The sequence below is a fragment of the Haemaphysalis longicornis genome, unplaced genomic scaffold (assembly GCF_048455015.1).
Source record: "Haemaphysalis longicornis isolate Haplotype H1 unplaced genomic scaffold, Haemaphysalis longicornis Haplotype H1 scaffold_32, whole genome shotgun sequence".
Lineage (NCBI taxonomy): Eukaryota > Metazoa > Arthropoda > Arachnida > Ixodida > Ixodidae > Haemaphysalis > Haemaphysalis longicornis.
Window position 1 is genome coordinate 3,278,071 of NW_027526343.1, and position 22,252 is coordinate 3,300,322.

At 46.4% G+C, this 22,252-nt stretch overlaps 1 long non-coding RNA gene across 1 annotated transcript; it reads right to left on the bottom strand.

Moving 5' to 3' along the window:
* Window positions 1-9,375: 9,375 nt before the first annotated feature.
* On the bottom strand, window positions 9,376-19,775 carry LOC144177827 (uncharacterized). Its single transcript, XR_013323867.1, has 3 exons — window positions 19,647-19,775; window positions 14,340-14,455; window positions 9,376-10,016 (listed from the first exon to the last, which is right to left on the bottom strand). It is a non-coding gene; the product is annotated as an uncharacterized LOC144177827 (long non-coding RNA).
* Window positions 19,776-22,252: the final 2,477 nt, after the last annotated feature.

Here is a 22,252-nt window from a genome sequence, read left to right on the forward strand (position 1 = left end):
GACTCGCACCCCTGCCAAGTAAATGCCACCCTTCCCTTTCCGCTCATATATCATGCTGTTCCGCTCACGTCTCGTTCCTCCCAAGATAACACACTAGAGGTCTGCTCAAGCCAATTTAAATTTACCGCCTTCCACTGCTCAACGTCGAGCGCCTCGATGACATTGCTGCCGTACGGCAGAGACGCGCGTGAATCGAGGCACCCTACTCTAACGTTTATAGAACCACGTTGCCCTAATCCACGAGCTTTTCAAGCAGAACGTGCAACCTATTTAGTGGAATCTTTTATTGAGGTAGCCGTTTGATTTCTTAAATTCCGCCCGTAGCTATAATAGCGCGCGCAACAGCAGGCGGCGGTTTCCTGAATTTGATGTAGTATTTCATTTGGTATCGCAAAAACCAAGTATCCAGGAATTTTTCAACAAAGAAACACTACAAAAATCACTTATGCATTGTTTTTGCCTTTTATTTCTCCAATGTCCTGATCTTGTTGAACAGTGTAGAAAAGCATGGACATTTGCACCAGATAAAGACGTTTAGATTTGGCTGTGGCTATATAAGACTATTGCGCAGCTTCTGTTTCACTTTGGTCGGGTAGCTCAATCTAGTCACAGACAGACAGACCGACAGACAGACAGACAGACAGACAAACAGACCAAAATTTCTGTGTTTAAGTACCACCGAAAATACTAGCGTCGTTAAAAGAAAATCTTCATTCCGGTAGGGCAGCCTCGGTGGTTGTCGGATCAAATGGACGAGAGGACGCGAAATCGTGAATAAGGCAATGAGATGCCTTCATTAAGGAGGACATTTACCTTGTCCGGGGCCTTCGAGGAGTAGAAGGCGTCTTGCGTGCACACTTCAGTAAAGCGGACGGGGGGGGGGGGAGGTTTACAGTGTTAATCGGAACAGTTTAATGACATTAAGGGTGCAAGAGTGAAAGCATACGATGCACATCAGTACTACGCCTGAATCGGCGAGCCCTGAGGTCATGATGTCACAGCTACATTATCACACGCGTCCAATTTAACATGATGAATAAAACACGGACGGTTTCGAAACGAAACTTTTTTTCGTCCAGTATTATCTACAGCATACTTGCGCATAAATTGCCTTTTTCGTAATATTAGAATACCTTATGACTTCCCTAGGTATCCGATATCTGTGAACCGGAAGTATGGTGGTATGATAAAAATAAAGAGCTACCCGTGTTCAGAGCATTGACGAGGGACATGCTAAAATTTTATGATTATTCTTTTGTGTTCTAATGGTCTTGTATTTGGGCACTGAACATGCGGCGGTTATAATGGCCGATAATGGCGGTATCGTTGGCATGCAGACTGTGCATTTCAATAACAAAGGGGTATGTAGTAGAATCAAATGAGATGATGCAGATCGGCTTTCAGAGGATGTCGTAATTTGTGCAGCGATATGTTTTGGCAGGTGTCCACCCTCATGGCAGGGTTTCTGGAGTACAGCTTGCATTCGCTATATGTACGTGGTTCAGTGCATGCGCAGCTCTCGAGATTTTAAGTAGACAACGAGGGAAAACAGTTGGGCGATGGAATTTAGGGAATTTTTTTTACTTTTTTTACACCGTTGTATGCGTTGCGCCCGCAAGAATGACGCGCCTAAAGCAGGTACCATTGGGAATTCTTAGGGGCATGACCTGCCCGATTTTTCAGTAACGAAGCCCTCAAAGTTTTAGGAGAAGGTAAACACGCATATGTATTAAACGATGACGAAGGAGTCGGCAGCACGCAGCCTGGTGGGTCACTGTCATAGCCGCCATTTACATCCTGTGAATTGATCGTTCATGGTCCTTAACCATCGTTCGTCTAATTTCCTCCGCCGCTACGTAACGTCTTCCTTGTATGGTGCAGTCATCCCCATTCTGGTCCTATCATCGCAATGTCTCGGGCTCGGTGCAGTCGTCAATACTGAGTGGCCCATGTAAGCCAGTCCCAGTCTCACCGCAACCAGCCACCGACCAGTCCTCCACCTGTGACCAGACCAACAACACCAGGCGCAGCCAAGTGAGAATAGGCGAGACCAAGACGAGACGAGACGAGACGAGAATAGACGAGACCAAGGGAAGATGCCATGTCCCCAGCCCTCCCTTCCGGTGTGCGTGCAACTACCTGAGATGCTTCGCCACTGAGTTGTCGATGTTGCCGCTGCGACCGCGAGCATCATAGACTAGACCATTGTCATTATTGGTGGCAGGCATTCATTCAGGATTCGTGGCCATCGCATTGCTCCACCTCATCTCACCTGTCCCTCTGTTGGGGCCTCGACGGGGGTGGTCACTTCCATCCGGGGTATGTAACCAGGGTCATTTCAGATAGATCGAATAAAGCATGGCTCGTCGACCACTTCAATTTTGTTGAAATTGTTCTACCGCATTCCCTAAAGTATGTAATGTGCGGATTCACAGATATTTTCAGCGGAAAAAATTGTGCCCGACAGAAACAAAATTTAACATCACAAGGGTTGACCCCGCCATTTACGTGCCCCTGGGCAGCTGCCAAATTTAGTGACGTCCACCAAAAATTATACACATCACGCGGAAATTGCAATTTTTATGCTTAATTTACGCCAGGTGTACATTTCCCTGAAAAAATGCCGTTAGGTAGGCATGCATATTTTTTGTAGTAAATTTCCAAATCTCGCACAGAGCGCATTTTCTTGTTTATTTTGCAGGCAAATATTCTCGTAAGTAATGGATGTAGAGCGTTCACATTTTAGCTGGGGCTGTTGGTGGCAAGTACAAATAAGGGCCGTAAATATCGTTCCTTTGCAAGCTCCGGGATAGTTAGTGTTTCGAGCGTCAGGGACTCACCTATTGGGCATTTGTGACACTCTCCAAGAAGCACTGTTTTGATGCCAGACTGCACAGGAATGCAGCCCTCAATCCCCTGGCTTGATTTGTGAGTTTCTAACGTTTTAAGAAGCGGCAACAAGGATAACATATTTGGCACAGTAGACGCCGACACACACTTCTTGCTGTGCACTATATTTGACGCAACGTTGCCGCAACGAGTGAAAGTTCGTTTGCCCAATGTTTGCGTCAGGATTTCGTTCCTTGTAAGTGCAGAACGCTCCTCGAATCGATTCTGGCATAAAGCGTTTTATGATTATACTTTTTTCCCCGTCACGCACAACCTAGATGACGTCTTTTTTATTCCGACTTCGTCTCGAGCACTCCAGCCGTCTCTCGTGAAGTATTCACATGCCGTGAATATACTGTCCTTAATTTTCCCTTTGCCTCATGTACGTGTCCAGCTAAAACCATACGCATGCTTTTCCCTCAACTTCATCTAATGGTTCATCAGTTACATAGAAGCTTCTGAATAAATCTTTTGTACTTCATTCTTCAGGGACGGCGGCAGCAACATGAGTAGCTGGCACCGCTCCCTGGAGGGTGAAAACGTTACAAATGCTTCTCGAAAGTTGTGGTTGAACTCGGAGCAGATGAAGCACTTTTTCTCTGTTGAGTCAGATGCGGTCTTCGTGCTATACGCGGCGCGCATGCTCGAGCGCACCTTTTTGGTCACAGCTTTCTCCAATCCCATTTGCTTTCGTATGACATAAATGGGTCTGTCCCGTTTTCTCACTGCACTTGACGGTTTTATGGAGACAGTTATGAAAGAACGCCAAGGTTTACTTGCTCCACAGCTTTCTCGGCAGTCACAAAAATGGCGGCGTCAGGCTGGGACATCTGCAGAGAAATTTCTTTAGTAAAGTGCATGAAGAACTGCTGACACCAGTGATCTTCACTGACCTTTTCAAAGTTGCCTCGCGCCGAAAGGATTTTGAAGGCACTGATGTCCAGGTCGTTAGTACTGCGAACGTTTCGTTTCCGTGGTAGCCTCCGCCGTCGCTTGTCGAGATAGCCCGCAAAAGGCAATCGATGAAGGCTACACTTCGCTGCCATTGAGCAACAAATAAACCAAAAACAATAAACACACAAGATACCGAGTAACAAGCCATATATATACAAAAACAATAATACTTTGAACGAATAAACAAGTGATGGAATGAAGACTGAGGTACAACCGTTGTCAAATAGAGGAGACGCAGCGCAAGGCACTCTCTCGGTGTTACTGAACTCAAAACTCGTAACCATTCAAATACATATAGCCCCCTTCCTTCCGCGTGGTCTTTCGCTCAGGCGGTCAGCCAAGCCCCCACCCCCTCATTCAGGCGAACAAGAACATTAAAATAGTCGACTCAAACAAAAAAATGAAGATCACACATGTGTCGTCCCGGACCCCATCAGGTTCAAGGGCGTTTGCCTTCCTGTTCGGTCGCTAATTTAGTAATTGAACCAGTGTGTACAGAGAAGGATCAAAGAGGGACGCGCTACTTGTAGGCGTTACCCCCGCCGGGGTCGTATGTGGCCGATGTTCATTTTTTTGCTTGCCATGCATGTAATGACGATCGGGTGAGCGTCCGTGAAACCTTTATTTCAGGCAAACGAAAGTTACGTCCAGACCCAAAAAACAAGACTGCGTGCATCTGGTAGAATTGTCAAATAGTTGTCGTTATGAACTAAATATAGCACATCACGGCAGCAGCGCACGCAAAAAAGAGCGTTCATAATCTAACACAAAGATTGACCGCAATTGCGAAATCTAGATGAAGCTCTAAACACAGACTCGAAGAACTCTTAATTGCGCGATTTACCTTCTTCGCACATTGCAGCGGTTTCCCACCGCAGGAAAGGTGTGCTGTATCGCTGCTGCGCTTAGAATGGCGCACGATATTTCTCGTACTCCAGGAACTAACGTTAGAAGAAAATATCATTGGAAAGCTTCAAACTGGAAGATGCATTTTTTCATTATGCTAAAAGTCAGTGTTCGCCACCCTCAGCCACTTAATCTGGCAATGCGCCGCATTTTCCTTGTACCGCCCAATACTCGTCAACGCTTTGCCAAGTGATTCATGTCAAGACGACCCCCCCTTCGAAGACGCTAAATTTATCACAGTACTAGGGTGTTCGGCCTAGAGAGTGGCTTCTCGAGATTAGTGTAAACCGGGGCCTACCCCGATCGTAGTAGTTGAATTGACTGCACATACATGATCCCAACCCTAGTCTGGGTCTGCTGACGGCAGTGATCTCTTCTATGCCGTTCAAGGACACATTATTGGTGCTACTCGGCTACTCCTCCCTGCCTCTTCCCCCTCTTCCTTTATTGTGGTCGCATTACCTTCTATTTGAAATGAAGGATTACAACAACAACAACAACAACAACAAAAACAAAAACAACAACAAAAACAATTATGCGCTTGAACCTGGAGTTCCTCAGTTTTTTCTTCAAACTGTGTACGTTCAGCGGCGCGCCGAATTTTTATTTTCGCTCCAAAAATTACATGCACATTTTATTTTCGCTAAAGAACTCTTTGTAATATTATCTATAATAATCGTTTGGCTTGGGTAGAAAATATATAAATGTCTGCCCAATCGGTAGAAGTTCCACTCACTGTTTCGTGTTCCGGGTCTTCGTGAAGACCTGGACCACGTGGCCTCTGTCTCGCGCTCTAGGCGCTGCTGGAACAAAACGATGCACCATATTTTTATTATCATTGACGTACATACACAGACAAACAAGTGAGGAGAATTTCAGCGAAGTCGAAGAAGTGTATTTTAATAAACCTATATACTTGGAGTGTTTTCCATTTTTCTTCAAACTTGCGCGTAAGTTGCTTTTTAAACGCATCTTCCAAAGACGGGATCCTCATTTGTACTTGTCAGGAGCGGCCATCGCTCAAAGTTGAACGCTCCAGCTTCAGCACTTACCAAAACATGTGTGGAAAAGTACGCAACAAGTTGCCCTCTGAGAAACATTTGGAAATTTATGACAAAAAATTGTTTTTTTCTAGCCAAGAAGATTTTTTAGCGAAGTATACACCAGGCATAGATTAGGCATAGAAATTACCATATGCGCCTAGTGAGTATAATTTTTGCTTGACGTTTGCTGGACGTAACTTTCATTCGGCTGCTCCAGGGGCAGGCAGCGGCCGGGGTCCACCCGGGTGCTTTGCGAAATTTTGCAGGCGTGCTCACACACACCACCCCTCCGACTCTAGGCTCTCTCCCAACCATGAGCAGGGGGAAGGCATACTAGCCAGGCCGAACTCCGGCGAACCGCTTCGGCTTATTAAAAGGGTCCGCCTAGCAGCGACCGCCCAGGGACTTCTGGACTGAGAAGACCCCCGGTTGCCACGACTCCAGAACTAATAGAGAAACAAAGTTTATTCCTCGTTCTCCTCGGACAATTTTCCCGCCGAAAACATTTGTGAATCCGCACATTACGCACATGTGGAAATGATGCATAAAAATTGCGAGCAAGTTAAAGAGGTCGACCAGCCATGCTTTGTTCGGTCGTATCTGAAATTACCCACCATACAGAAGAGATGACGAAGGAGGGGGCACCACCCGGCCTGGCTGGGTGCTGACATGGCCGCCATGTACATACTGTAAAAAGATCACTCATCGTCCTCATCCGTCGTTCGTTTCATTTGCTGTTTCCCCACGTGACAACATGACCTGATGTCTATTGCATGCTAGAGCAAAAGTAGTTCCGGTTCAGTTTGGGTATTTTATTCGTGCTGTTGTGGGTAATCTGTTTAGAGTTGGTGGGTTAGTAATGGCTTTTGGTGCTTCAAATAGATTATTCATGTGAAACATTTGGGCCCTGGGTTGAGCTGGGTAGTCGTGGGGAGCATTGGTCGTAGCAAAATGAACATTTATTGCGTTGGTAATCGCGTAACCGTCTGGTTCCGTTATTCTGGCGGGCAGAAATAAGAAGTAGAAGGCACTAACTGACGGTTATCCGAGGGGTTTCCTGGTTTGGCTGAGAAAAAATGGAAGGATATTGCCACCAGTACATCTAATAAACTTATTACGTTTCTTTGGTTTTGTTGAGTGTTGCAATTGAATTGATGGGACTGCAGCGGGAGCGACGAGGCGTGGGTTGAGACGATGAAATGGGGTGCATTGGGCGACGACAAGTTGGTTGAGGAGAGGCACCATGGATTCCACTGGAGACTGGTAGAGGTCCCAAGCTATATGTTACTTTGTCGATGCCAAAGTATTTCAAGAAGCGCTTCCCCTTGTGCTAGTTAAGTTTCGTTTTCAGTGGAGCGAGTCGTAAAGCGGCATGGGATTGAATGAGGCGGGTAGGAATACGGAGGCAACGTGCGAGGTTAGGCTCTTGGTTTGGCTCATTATGTAATGGTGTTGATCACACCTACATTTGCTTCATTTTTAGTGTGCTCTGGACAGTATACGCGAAAATACCACGAACTCCTAGCATAAATTGAGAAAGGTGTTTAAGAAAAGAAGAAGAAAGGAAGGGGGGTAGGTAGTCCTGTTAATCCGGGAAACCAAGCACTGCCGCCTCGTCCTTGGTTTGGTTGATCAATAAAAACCCAGGTCTCCAAGGTGGCCGCGCCGCAGCAAGCACTCCCTTTTCTTCATTGGGTGTTCGGGCATAGTCACGTGAGGTGGGTGATAGTGTTGGCTCGGCCCGCGCAGCGACGGCATACCCATGGATATGGTGTGCGAGAGATGCTTTGCCGGTAGGTATAATTGTAATAGGTATGTGTTTGAAGTCCATGCCACTTGCGGACTTTGAACGTGTTGAGGGGCGGGAAGGGGTCGGGAACTGTTTGACGGAACCAATCTAATGGTGGATTATGTCGGAGTAAGTTGGTGGGTAGTGGGAGTAGAAGCAGGGAGATGCCAATGAGTCGTCGTGATCTTCTGCTGTCAATACCCGACGGGAGATTCGTGGATGCGGAATGGCCCGACTGGCTCCTAGGAAGAGGTGCGTGGGCGGAGGTCCACTCGATCCACGCGGGAGGTAAGTCGATTTATTGGCTTAGAATAGCCGACGAAAGGGCGCTAAAATTTATCAGGAGGTGTAATGACAATAGGCCTATGCTCAATTCGTGATGACGGTGATTTCGGGGTTCGCTGCGAGAATGAGGGCCAGTGTGAAGGCGTCCTCTTCCGGGACCGTGGTTGAGGTAGTGCGTATGGCAGATGTGGTCAGAATTTTCCAGTTTGAGCTCATGCGATGGCATGTGCTGCTCGCTTCAGTACGTGGCGGGATCGGGGTAATATTACGTGGGGTTGGTTCTGAATCACCTGAGAAGGAGCTTTGCGCGGTGGGCTGGAATGGTGCATTGAATATAGCGTGCATGTGCCTGTGTATCGGTACCCGCAGTGGGGTGGCAGAGTATGCCGAGAATTGAAATGAGAAGGGCTCATCTATCCGGCTGTAGAGAAGTGATCATACCGTGGGAGGTAGGGTGACACAGTGGATCTGACTTTAGTACTGGGCTTCGGGTAGTTCTGGTAGAGTATTGGGGATGCCTAGATTCAGCATATCTTTTGTAGGTGTGAAGGACGGTAGTCCCAGTGCTTTCTTGGTAGCTTGTACTAGCCTGGTGTCAAATTTGTTGCGCTCTTGCATCTGCAAAGTGGAGCGTATGTTAAGGGACAGCTCATCTCTGTCCGAGTAAGTTGACAGGCCGGAGCGGCAGGCGCTAGATGACATGGGTCAGCTGAGAGATTATCCATTGTAGAGGCGTGAAATGGCCATGTCGTGTTCATCGTGATGGAATGGCACTTCGTGAAATTTGGAGGTTTCAGCTTGAGCGATTGGTTTTCCTTTGGTGTGGAATGCTGAATCGAGAGGAGGATGTCCCTGTACTCTGCGAAGAGTTTTTTTGCAATTTTACAGGACTGCACACCGTTCTAAAGCAAGCATCTCCAGTTCCCTATCGCATCACCCCTGCTAGCCTTCCTACGCACCACCCCTACCGGGCTGCGAGATGTTGCATGTGTCTCGGCTAAAGCCGTTCCACCGTCACCCCAATCAGAGATTACGGCCAGGCGCCTGCCTTCGCGGAGGGGGAGATTAGTGATATCAGCCATTCACGGAGCGCGAAGCTTCCTTTATTTATCCTTGCAATTATCCACACCCTTGAATCTTCGGACAGCGGAACCCTTTGTCTGCTTGCTTGGCAGCTCTATTATCGTCGCTTTTGTCTCGGCCCGTTGAGGCTGGTCACAAGAAAAACGGGCCTGCTGCTATTGAACTGCCTTTTCCCTAACAAGATGTATATATAGCCACCCGAAAGAAGTAATACAGGCAAAGCAGTGTCCTGGGTCCACAGTCATGGCACAAAGGGGTGTAGGTAACTTGATGCAGGATTCGCACCAGTGCGCGAAAGAGTCCCACTAGAGCACACAGCTCGATTATAATTAACCACTTCACACACCACATGAAAGGACTGGAGTGACCGCAATCATAGTATTTTTATTCGCATATACTTCCCATTTCAGCGTTGTTGTTCCCCCATCAGCTTCTCAACCAAACAACGCAGCATGTTATCGTCATGGTTTACCGTAACAAAGAATGAATAATGCACCACAATAGCTACCCATCATCACGATAACGATGTACTGAATTATCATGTAATCTGAGTACATTGTACAAGAGTTAGATAAATATAGAGGCCACCTACGTTTAAGCATTACAATTCAAGCAAGCTGAAACCGAGGGTAGCGGTGGCAAAAGCTCCACGTGATTGCGAGTGCCCAATATATCTATCGTGCTTCCTTTCTAATATAACTAACTAATTGTACCGCGGGTTTGGCCCGCCGGTGCACAATCCTTCCCCCGTAGTTTGTGCGCTCAGGAAGGAACATTCCCTCACGGTGCACCCGTCGCCGCACAAGCCATCCCGCATTGTCGGAGGCCAGGCTGTGTCGCACCGCGCTCTCGGTGCCACGGTGAGTGGTTTCGTAGGAGAAGGGTGCAGGGGAAAGAGGGATCGCCGTCGACGTCGGGTGAACTGGAGTCTTCGTCGCACTCAGTGAGGTCTTGTAGCGCCGCAAACCTTTGGTGTCATGTGTTTCGCTTCCGACGACGCTCGGTCCCGCATGGTAAAGTGAATGAACTCTCTTGAAGGACGCCGGCCTGGTAGAACCAATTCGTTCCTGAGCAATGAATAACAAAGAAAACTACATACTTCATTCCAAAGAATGCAAAAATACAGATTGACTTAATCACTGGGTACGCTGCGGTTTCCTCAAAACTATGTAACCTTTTTGTGATTGCTGTGTATTCTTATTGCTTTTCTCAACGCCCATTATAGATATTACAGCTTCAACTGCCCCAAAAATGAATCAGGAGCTCAATATAACTGCCTCTCAAAATAGGTTTAAAGTGCAGAGATATTAAACATGATTCTTAATTATTCAGGGTGGACATAACTACAAAATATAAACTTTATACAAAGCTTAACGAAACGCACTGGACAAATGTTTGAGTCTGACAACGCGAGTGTGTTAAGGCGGTGGGTCATAGCTGGTGAGATGTAACACTTCTCCTCCGGCCAATGGACGCCACTACTCCCGTTTAGCTTTATACGTTGATGAATTCCTAAAACCACTCTGGAATATTTATTGCGCTGCTTCCAATGGCCGTCCAGCCTTTTAAATTTAGGTTGTATTCTGGCACCGCCCCAGTCATCCCATACTGCGGTGGATGCTGCCCGAAATGCTCGTCACCGCGACAAGTACGAGTCCATAGATCAAGCAACAGTAACCATGGCTACCTTATCAGCAGCCCTCGCCATGAGCGTACGCCTCATACAATGACCTTTTTCTTGGCATAGCTGACATTGCAGCGTATGGCATAAAAATGGAAGCAGATGAGATATAGGTATATCTTTACAATGGAGAGACGGTAAGTGTTGCAGAAGAAAGATAAAGAAGAAAGTGGTAGAGACATTCTGCCCTGCTACTGCAGCAGGTCTTCGTGGCATCAAATGCCGTGTACGCGGCACCGCCATTAAAAAGTAAGACGGAGCAAGGTAAGCGCACCACACAGCTGTGAAGTAGCCTATAGCCTCCCAAGGAGCACCCTTGTGAGCTCCCTACCACATCAGTTTAGGCGGCCAAACTCGTGGGAGGGGAATGGCAGGTGGAAGAAACGTGGACTTCGAATTCGGGTTGACTTGAGCAGAGGCTACAGGCATCCGGAGTAACTTGCCCATTATGGGCGCGAACGCTTGGCCACTGCACCACACGTGCTCTTTCGTTCGCTTTTCTTCTTGTAATCCGCGTAAACGGCTGGCCAGCAAACAATGTTGCCGCCATGTCCACCATATTGGTAGCACAATAAATCAACATACGACAAACCGTTGAAAGTCTGAAGAATGCGTGTCATTTTACTCCACATACACACACGTAACTCCAAATGTGTGGCTTATTAAAGCTTTTTGAACATAAGTATTGTAAAAAAGTCGAAAATGCCTCCAGCATTTTTAAGGAGTGCGTGAAATATTTCCGGCTGTTGAGAATGGTTGCATCTTTCAAGAAGTGTAAAGTTAGTTAGAATGATGCTTTTGACATGTAAGATTCAATCTTAGGCTTTTTTTAAAGTCGTAATGCAAGCCTTTAGAGGCATCGTTCGAAGTCAAGTAGCACGCTCTCCCGGTGTGACGAAAATCCTCAAAAAGACCCTGCAACACTTGTTTCAGCTTTTTTTTTTAATCTTTACGTCTTGCAGAACGTAGTCGGTGTTGCAAAGTGCACCAGCCAAAAATTGCTGCTCTGTGCTCATCAGATTACTTAGAACCTTTGTGTTGAGCTTGGGCATGGCGTTGTTCGACCGCTGAAATTATGCCGTTACAGTGGAGTACCGGCTATTACCCGGTTTTTCTCCATTTGCTACAACGTTCCCATACGATAGCCAGGTTAAAAAAAGAGCTACCGAGCAAGAAAAAAAAAGCTTATCTGCTGCGATGAGAAAGCCACGCTGGGACGCTCAGTGCCGGCGTTAACTATCGCTTTCGCTGTGGTTCCTGACGCAAAGGAGAGTGAAAGCGTTTATCGGGACTGTTGTACAGACCGTTTAATATTCACATTATATCGGTTTTTCTGAATGGAATAAAAGTGCAACGGTCTCTTGTCCCTTCGCCCCGACATCTATCACTTAAATCGTCGGATCAGCTGTGGCCAACCCCTCCATGCCGGTACGTGTTACTGTGCCTAGCCAGCCAATAGGTTGGGTGAGAAAGAGGGCACTTCATGGCTGTGGGCGGTATTCCTGGGAGTACAGGGGTGTCTTAGGTGCCTTCGCTTTTCCTTTAGACATCAGAACATGCCTTGTAAATACAACCTAAAAATGTCTCGCTGTGATGCGGCATTTACCCGAAAAAGGTTGCGCGATAAACACGCACGATAAATGCTTTCACTCTTTGATTCGTATTGAGAGAGTGAGGGACGGGGTCTCGGAGTCCACGTTTATTGTCCTGCTCATAGCGAACGTTCCGCGAAGCGCCAGACAAACGATGATGATGATGATGATGATGGTGGTGGTGGTGGTGGTGGTGGTGGTGGTCGTGGTAGTGGTGGTGATGATATACAGATGGTAATGGCGATGGGGCTTGAATACAAAAGATTGGGAAGCGTATCCCTCGGTGCTCACACTGGCCATAATAGTGGCGGTATCGCTTGCCCTGCTCATCACATTATTGTAACGCCGCGAATGCTCACAGTATATAATTCGTACCTGGAGGAGCGGCGAAGCCTATAGGTATCGCCAACTAAAAGGCCCTCTGCGGGATATTCTTGTCGCATCAGATAGGCCTTTCTGTGCTTGCTTTTGTTCTGGGGTGACTTGTTTAAGTGCCTATCGAATGTGCTTAAGGTGGCCTCCGTAAAAAGCACGCCAATAGCTTCTAAATCGCTCGAATGACGACCACCTATTTTGGGAGAATGCCAAAATTGAAAATAGAAACCAAAATCTTAAGTAAGATAGTGGTCGTTTCCCAAATACACCCTGGAACTTAACCAGCTATTTTTAGCTGACGTACATAGTGACCACCATTTCTCAGTACTGAATGAACTTGTTTGACTACCTTCTGCGAGCATTTCAGATTCTTTTGAAACCTCAAGAAACGTCACAGCATGTCTTTGAGGTGTAACAGTGGTAGATAAATGCAGCTGTTCTTGGGAAATTTTAAAATATGCAGTGTAGGCAATGCTCTGGGTGGTGATTCGAGAAGACCGAGGTTTTTAACCGTCGGTGAAAGAACTGAGTGTTGCACAGAACTATAATTTGAAAATAGGGTGCGGCCTATTCGCATCTTCGACTGAGTATGCCTAATTGCGGCCAGTATTTGCTGTTCACGAAAAACACGGTGCTGGCAAAGCGTTGGAAGAAATGTTTTTTGTACGGCGTTGTTTCTGGGATAGTGTTGGGGAATGACTGCGTATGGCATGATTCGTGAACTTTAGGGAGATTACAGCCGTGGTATGCGTAACAAAAGAAGGCAGAGAAACGTGTTTACGAAGGTGGGTCATTTCCTACACACTGGCAGAGGTTAATCGCCGTAACAACGTATCTACAAATACAGTTGTCCTTCTTCGAGGCTTCACCATTCGCCTAGTTTCTTTTCCAGTGCAGTCTATGCGACATTGTCTCATTACTGATATGTCATTACGAGAAGGATGCACTGATTTAATTTTAACATGAGGTTTTCGCATGAGCGACCAGCATTTTTTTATACCACGCCCTTCCAGTAGCGACCTTTTTAAACCAGTAAGTAAACGCTGGCTTTTGCGCAAAGCCCGCCGCCAACTCGCCACCACCCATTTGGCGGTGGCGAGTATAGAACGAGGACACCAGGCTCATGAGCCATGTTTGTCACCCAGTAGGCATCGAGAAAGTGGCATTAAAAGTGGCAAAAATCGAAGCACAAGCGACTGCTTCTTAGAAAGATCACCCCCGTTGGTTGTCTTTGGAAACTCCTGGTCCCTTAATTTGACACAACCAACGCACCTTCAAAGCGGGAACGCAATATGTTGCGTTTTCTCAATTGTGAGTTGCACCTTTGTTTGTTTTATTGGAGGTGTTTCAACCAGCTACGTGTAATTAGGCGGGACCTTCCTTTAAACATCACACTTCAATTAGCGGCCGCATAACCTTGCCGTGTAGCATTTCTCTGGTCTTTGCATATGCATGACACTTCTCCGGCATTTGATCAAGTCATATTGCCGACAAGTTCCGTTTCAGAATGTTGAGATTCCATTAAAAGAACTTCGTATGAATCGAAACACCGTAACGTTTTCTGGCATATGCCGTCCGGTGCGACTATTGGTCGCATTTTGGCGTTAAACATGGTGCACCCAAAATCCTTGTTTTCAATGTTCCCAGTTCCTGTTTTCCACAATCAAGAAGGGCGTTTCAACAACTGGAATTTGTAAGAATAAACTGCAGTGGAGTAACTAGTGCGGGGAAATGCTGCTCACTTTCCGAGTCGACGTTATTCGCCTATTGGCCGCTTGTGTGTCGTTCTTTCGTAGCACAGTCACTTCCTCATTAAGCGCATCCGGTGTTGTAGTGGACGTCCCATTTTCCTGCGAATCTATGGAAAAACACATTCCGTATAAGGGAAATACCAAGACACCGCATGGATACCCTTCACTTCTTGACTTTAACTCCGGCCTTGCGGGTTGTCCGGCAATATTGCCATTCCATTACACTTGAATTATATCCCGAAAACTACACAAAAACAGACCAAAATAAAGGATGAAGGGGCACAATCCTGTAACTTTTATCTTACGCGGTTATCTAAAAAGCCGGGAACCATACAAAACACACCAATCCAGCCAATAAACTGATTTACTCGGGTTATTTAACCTCCCGACGCTACACAGGTGACGAGGAAGCCGTAGTGAAGGCCTCCGGATTCATTCTTACCACCTGGGGATCTTTACGAGCGCCGAAATCTCAAACACCCGGGCGTTTTCGCTTTTTGCCGCTATGAGAAAAGCGGCTGCCGCGGCCGGAAATCGACCCCGCGTCCTCGAACTCAGCAGCAGAATAATCGGGCCAATCAATATATATTATCCCACAAACTAATAATAACTACCTGCAATACACATTGCGCTTCAAGATGTTCTTCTCAAACTTCACCAGAACCAAACTTCACACGTATGCAAGCACAAACAAAAATGCATTGCCGAAGAAGAGCGAACCCAAGGCCCTCCATGAATAAATACCCAGGAGTATTTTCAGTCGCTTTGGTCTTCTTGTGCATGTATAGACTTCGTCAGTAATACCAGCAGGCCACACCCGTACCATTATTTTACCTAATTCTTGCTGCTCAGCCCACAAGAAATTGTATCTAGGGCATCATAGTGGCAATTTATAAAGCAATTAACATCACATACGTACGTTTCTGACACTCCGAACCCTTGTGTTTATTGATATCCATAAAGATTCTGCAAATTGTTCGATTGTGGGTTCTAGAACAGTTCTTCGTTTATACAGTAAAAGTTCCCAATTCGAAAATCAACATTTCAAATTTATGGATAATTGGAACCGCATGATTTCTTCCGGCAAAGTCTCCATCAAAGCCTAGATGTTGCAAAGCCCGTTAATTCGAACGCGAGAAGTCTTCACCACGAAATATTTGATCTTTGCTTCACCGCGCCGGCAGCTTGGGGCCCGACGCATGGCCAGGGAAACGGCCCCGCTGCATACAGCTCTATTTCCTCCGCAAAGGCGAGAACAACCGAAATCACGGTTAAATCAGGTAAAAGCAATCTAAAACACTGATAGCCGACGTTTTTGCAGGAGGATTTTGGCGGACTGTAGGGTAGTGTGCGTTTAGAGCAGTCAATGTTTAGAGTAAACAAGAGTACAATTTAGAGCAGACACTTTACAGTACACCTTAGAGTAGACTTTAGAGTAGTCAAACCGAGTTCGTTTCTGCCATCTATGCACTCGGCTGCACTACATGTTAGATACTCATGTGATATACATATCAAGTATTAGGGGAAAAAAAAGTAATAACGTATCCTATAAACTTGTTGTGGGTGGTTTTCCCTTTTTGAGACAGCGTAACCACAGGTGGGGTTTTATTGCTGGCGCCTCTCATGGTATTTTCTTAAGATGAAGCGTGTCTTAATTTGGGACCCACATGCAAACTTTAGAGTCATTAAAAATCTGACATATAAAAGAAGTGTTTCAATGGTTCACGTTACAGCCCTAGATTCTGCAAAAACGCACGCGCTGAAATTTCTTCTGCCACAGACGAAAGAAAGCGTCGTAAAGTTTAGCTTCAACAGGATGAGGTAAATACTGCTGGAAAAATCACACTTACGATGTCATCTTAGCGTTCCTTTTGAGGCCACTACCTCATCTCAAAGTTTTCACGCTGTACAAATGCTGGCATTGCGTTTCCCGTAGTTTTCCCTGCCAACCGTCTTCCCAGTTTATAAGTACAAGCACGTCGTCTGGTTTAGAAGTGTAGCCCCTCACCAAAACTTCTTAAGCGTCCAAACCTTACATGATAGCTGCAACTGGGAAGTGATTCAATAAAATGCTTGAGAAAGGACCAAGGTTAAGCCTGAAATTCCGCACCTTCGTGTAACATCTTGTTTCTCCAACCCGCACACCAAGCCGTTTTAGGAATATTTTTACTCCATCAGTGTATTGGAAGCCTTAAGCAGAATTTCGAATGCTCCCTTGAGAAATTTGGACTAAACCCCAGTGCAGGCCTTGGCGACGCTTCTGAAGTCAACAAAGTGACATTTCTCACGCGGTAGTCGTATGATATGCCAACCGTTCATCACGTTCCCATCATCTCTATTGCCACCTTTCGTCACTTCTGCAGTGGCATTCTCTGCTTATGGTTTCTTTTACTGTACACAAATATCGCCATTTCGGCGTCATCATTTACATTCCTCCATTTTCGATGGCCTCCCGGCCTGTGGATTAGTTTTATTTTATATTCGTGCAAGTGATCGCTGTCAGGACACGTTGAGGCAGCAGCAACCAGAAGTGCTTGGCTGAACTTCTTTCAATGGCACCATGCCCACCGTTTCAAGCCTCTCAGCAAAATATCCCCACTCTGTCTTTCTCCGGGACTCGCTCGTACTCTCTGGATGCATCGTGATGCGCAAATTAGCAGAGCGAACTAGAAACACGGCCGAGATGACTGAGCTATTGTTAGGCAATATCGTTTCATTCCACAAGCATTCGGGGCGCCCCAACGTAACTGCTTCCCTGTTTCCTGTACTGTTTTCACAGTCGTAATGCTGATGACAAGCCGAACCCAATCTTCCATGGTCGCTCTGGACAGCAAGATCGTCCAACAAGGTCGGCCATCTCGACTATCAGCCATGTGACTCACCCGATCTTTGCTGGCTTTGTAACTCAAGCTGTTTACAGCATGAGCTACAATATGAGCTCATGCTGTTCAGCATAAGCTCATATTAAAGTATCCCCTCTAGGTGGGCTACCACTATTGCTCTCGAACATTGAGACGTTTTATTCAGAATCGGCGAAGGGCTTGTCCATCGTGTCGCCGGCTGGTACGCAGTAACACCCTGGCAGGGATACGCAGTCGCTCTTCATAATTATTTTTTATGAAATCCATCGAGAACCTAATTACAGCCCGGTCGTAATTGTCAAACTCCGCGGAATTAATTTGTTCCCGCCTTCTCCATTTGCCATTGGATCAAATATGTGCCTGAGGAGCTGCCGTCGTACCAGAAGATAGTGTTACCGGAAGACAGTCCCAGAAGCTGAGCTAACCCTGTGTGGATGGCTTTCCTGTATACAGTAGAATCTCAATAACGGACATCGCTTAAACGGAATTGCCGGTTAAACGGAACAGTAGCCTGTAAGTTGGTTGGTTTTGTATTCAGATAATGTAAAAAAACTCTCGGTAATCGGAACTAAAATTTCCGCATCACCGCGTAAACGGAACCAGAAATGAAACTTGTGAAACGAATTGGCATGATCATCCGCATTTTACGGTACGGCTGTTTCGGTTTTTTTTTTCCTCCATGGTTTTTTTAGCCTCCTTGTCTTTGTAAACTTCGTCTCGTTAATGTTCGGCCGTGTTAGCGCAACGAATGCAACATCGCAGTTCTTGTTCCAGTCGTTGGGTCTCCATTCAAGACACCGAAGTTACAGGGCTCAGCTCCTGCCGCCTCGTTCGTGTCATCGTGCTGCTATTCGCACATAATTACGGCGTCGCCGTCTTCCAGATTCGCTGGCTCGTAAGCACTCGCGAAGTTGAGGCATCTAGCCTCCGTGAAGATGCAGTTGCAAGGACTCAAACAAAAATAATTGATGCATTGTGTAGTGCACCGCGAGTCTGTTGCGAAATCAACTCTGTCAATGCTGTGCCTAAACCTGTTGTAGCTTTCTTGCATTCTGAAAAACTATCAGATACATCCACCTTCTAGTGCTTAGAGTTCCATGAAATGTATTAACGAGTGTGTACGAAAAAAAATTTGCACTTTCGCAAATCTATCTCAGTAAACGGAACTCCTGTTAAACGGAACTAATTTTTTCGGTCCCTTGAAGTTCCGTTTATCGAGAGTCTACTGTATTGTGGAGCATGCTTTCTGCATTTTGAAATCTTTTTGCTGTATTCTTACCGCTTCTAGCGTTTGGTGAGAAGGCAGCGAACATATCATTGTGTTCCAGCCTTGTGGTTTTAAAAAAGCTGTCTCGTGCCTTGTTGCGACGTCCTACGTGAATTTGTCCATCATTACAAGTTTTCCATCGAGCAATGACTCGTAAGGGCTTCCTCTAAGCCGGCCGTTTTTTCTTTGTTTTTCACCTGTTAATTCGCTCTGGTTCCTGCCTTCTGTGTGAAAAACAGTGCCCAGACAAAATGTTTAGTACGTTACGATTCGTTTTTAAGTACGTGCCAATGAGCCTCAGTTTGGGCACATGAGTATCACGGCGCGCACAGAAGAAACACAAGACGGCTGAGATGAACAACGTTGTCCAGGACAGGCGTGCTTGTGTCTGGGTCTACATATTGCCTCCCTTATCTGAACGTTTAGCGAAAAGCGCAACCGCATCGTCCTTTCCTTGTTCAGTCGTGTCGTAGTGCTTTAGCTTGATTTACCGACCATATCGTAGAGGACATGCCAACCAATTAATACCGCCTTTACCAGCGCGCCTCCACATTGCGTTTCTGTTTAGGAAACGCAGGGGTCACTGAGGCAAAGCACTTGATTTCGCTTCCTGGTAAACATAAACGCAAGTTATGTTGACGCTGGGGAAGAGCTGCCTTCTGGAAAGCGTAGGTATACCGAGCGCAGAAACAAGAGGAAGAAATATGGCAGCGCACACTTACGCACCGCAGCTGCTTGGCAATGCCCTCCTCCATTATTTTCTTTTGTCAGGCACACTAACATGCACGTGCCTAGCTTCGGGCACGTACTACCGGAGATGCCATTATGTTGGAGTATTTGTGACCCAGTGGAAACATTAAGCAACTAGTTGGCTGGCCACAGGACTGAACTTATAACCAGAACTTATTCCAGTGAAGGTAAAAAGTACGTATCAACGTTCATCTTCCACTGTACGCGTGAGGCGCACGTGTGTCGTTTGCAATAGAACCGCTGAACTCGACGACTTCAACATGTACAGAGAGACGCGGTCACACACACACAGAGACGCAGTCACACAAACACAAAAGTAACACGCAGAGGTTCAACCATGCTGTCATAGATACGAGAAGTACGAAGCCACATCCTTTGTTAATAGGGGATACACGGTTAATTTTTTGACACTTTTCTTACCCGTCCTGGTGCTCCTTGGTTTTCGCCCGCCATGTGTTGATAAAGCTAGATTCCGTTGCCCCACTCGTGCGTTGCGCGGGAGGTAGGTGTACGGTCTCGTTGTCGGTTCCGTGGTAGTCGACGTCGAATCTCGGTCTGCAAGAAGCAAGAGAATTGGTTTCTTTCTCTTCTGTTATAATGTGTATACAGGGAAAGTCAACAGTTCACCTTGAGAACAATTCAACTGCACTGGAGAAATTTCTGAGGTAACCTAAAAAAGTGATCCGTGGGGAGATTCGAGAAAAACTTGCGCCTCCCGTCAGAGAAGGGAGTCACTGCCGTTACATAATAGCCAGCACCATTGATAAAACTGCCTAGTTATGCGTTGCAAACGATCATGGCGAGTGGCGGCCAGAAGGAGTGGGGGAATCCTCTCAGAAAACGACAACTTTACTTAACACACGCTTCCCTCCAACTAGCAGGCAGATGCGAGGCATGTTGAGAAAGACAGGTATTTGTCACCACAGAGCACGGGGCCAGACGTTCATTTCAGCGCCAATGTTCACAGCAACGCGCCTGTTTTTACCCTATATACCGCCGTATTGTCGAGCTGTCGTCTTTGTACGTTCATACATTGCAAATGGGGGTGTTCCGCTCAGCTAACAAACTGATTTGCACACACGTGGGTGTGAGGCCTTGCTGTAGCGGAAAGGTGCTTATCGCACAGGCATTTCACCCAGTGAAGAGTGACAGCAAATTCGCCAACCGGTGTTGATGAGTGACCGCTGCCTGTCACTACTGTAAACGCCCCCTTTTCAGACAGGCGAGATCGAAGATGGTTCTAAATGGCGTTTCAAATGTTCTGCAACGTTCTTTGGAGCTTTCCCGATGACGTCTTGGATATTATATTGTCAAAGATTCATTCTCTCCGCTCGGGTATGGGTCGTCTCTCGGTACGTTGGGTTCACAAAGGAGAACAGCTTGAGGTTCTACGGTGAGAGCTCTGATTAGTCCTCACCAAAAGCATGTGTGGAGGTCTTCGTGGCTCACAAAATTCACTTTCTTTGCTCTTTACCCGTGACAATATGCCAACGGAGGAAGGTACTCGTTTTGCAACTTCGGAAAGAAAGCTACCATGCTGTATTGCTAGGGTGAAAATGCAACTAGGCAGCAATACTTTTAAGTTTGATGTATATTCATTATTACTCCATGTAATCCATAAGCTTTGCGCAAACAGAAACGCAGTGCCACCAGACAAAGACTGTGCACGCAGTTTTATAACCACTGCTCGCCTACGACGTCCGGTTCTGGAAGATTTGAGGTACTCCATTTCGGTTCACAACGTACGCCTTCGGCGCTATTATGTAGTCTAGACGAAACTAACTCACACCAGATACGTCTGAAAAGCCACATACAGCCAAGGATAATCTTGGGCGAGCCGTAGCGATGGTAAATCATTACATGCTCAAGCAATAGTCTGTGAGCAAACTTCGGATTTTTTTTGCTAGCATATAACTTCCATGGTTTAGGAACCCCCGTCCGCGTCTTCCATCTTAAAATGCACTTTTTATAATCCACCGCTGTTTAATTTACATTGACACGCTCCCATAGACCCCTTCGAGTTCCTCAGCCGATATTTTCCGGCAACGGCTCGCGAACCGCTTTTTGGGAAACGGTCAGGTTACAAGAACTATTTTCCGTGATCTGCTACGTGAATGCTACTCCGAATAAGAGACGGTACATCAAAGTCACACCCCCTTAGGTAGCGAAGAGACGGCCTCCTTCCACTGCCGCGTAAATAACTGTCAGTTCCATCGCTCGATGAAAGCCACATCTTACAGAACAAAATTACAAATAGAAATCTCCCTAGCTGTACAACGTCAGAATCCTTAAGAATATGAAATGGTGAGCTTCACTTTGGGAAGTGTGGATTTACATTAGTGCAGTAACATTTGTGGCGTACTGGTCAATGTTATTTACAAGAGGGATCCTGCTCCTCGGAAATGCTGTATTTAGCTCACAATAGTATCCTGATATAATTGATTCCTGGCGTGAGTGCGGATTTTCTCGGTTGGAGCCGAGCATACTTTATATACTCCCATGACGTGAAAACCACGCACATCGTGCTGCATTCGCTAAGCTTCGGTCATCCTCGTAACTGCAAGGCTAGGTGCTGGATGTACGTCATTCTTACTGAGTACTTTGAGGGCCAGGAAGGTGAACAGCGCACCACTGATCAGCACGATGGCGCCTCCGAGAACCAGTATTGCCGTCTTGCTAGTACTACGCACCGGCCTATGAATGCTGCATACAAAAGAAACAAATTAAAGGAAGATTATTCGGTGAATTGTTAGAAATGCACGAGCACCTTCCTTCTTCCACTCTTTAGCAGTTTGGACATGCCCACGCTGTCCAACGCATCCTGTATTCATTTCGAGTCTTCGCTTACCCACAGTAGTTGGGCACTACATTTATAAAATCCGCATTAGTGGGGACAGGCGGTGACGAGACGAGAAAATATTGCACGCGTATCTGCTCCTTTCGTTGCAAATGTCGTCAAAAGACGATCGTCTTTGTAGCCATTTGCCAAGGAAATGCCCTCCTTTGCTTTCCTGCTCACCTCTCAT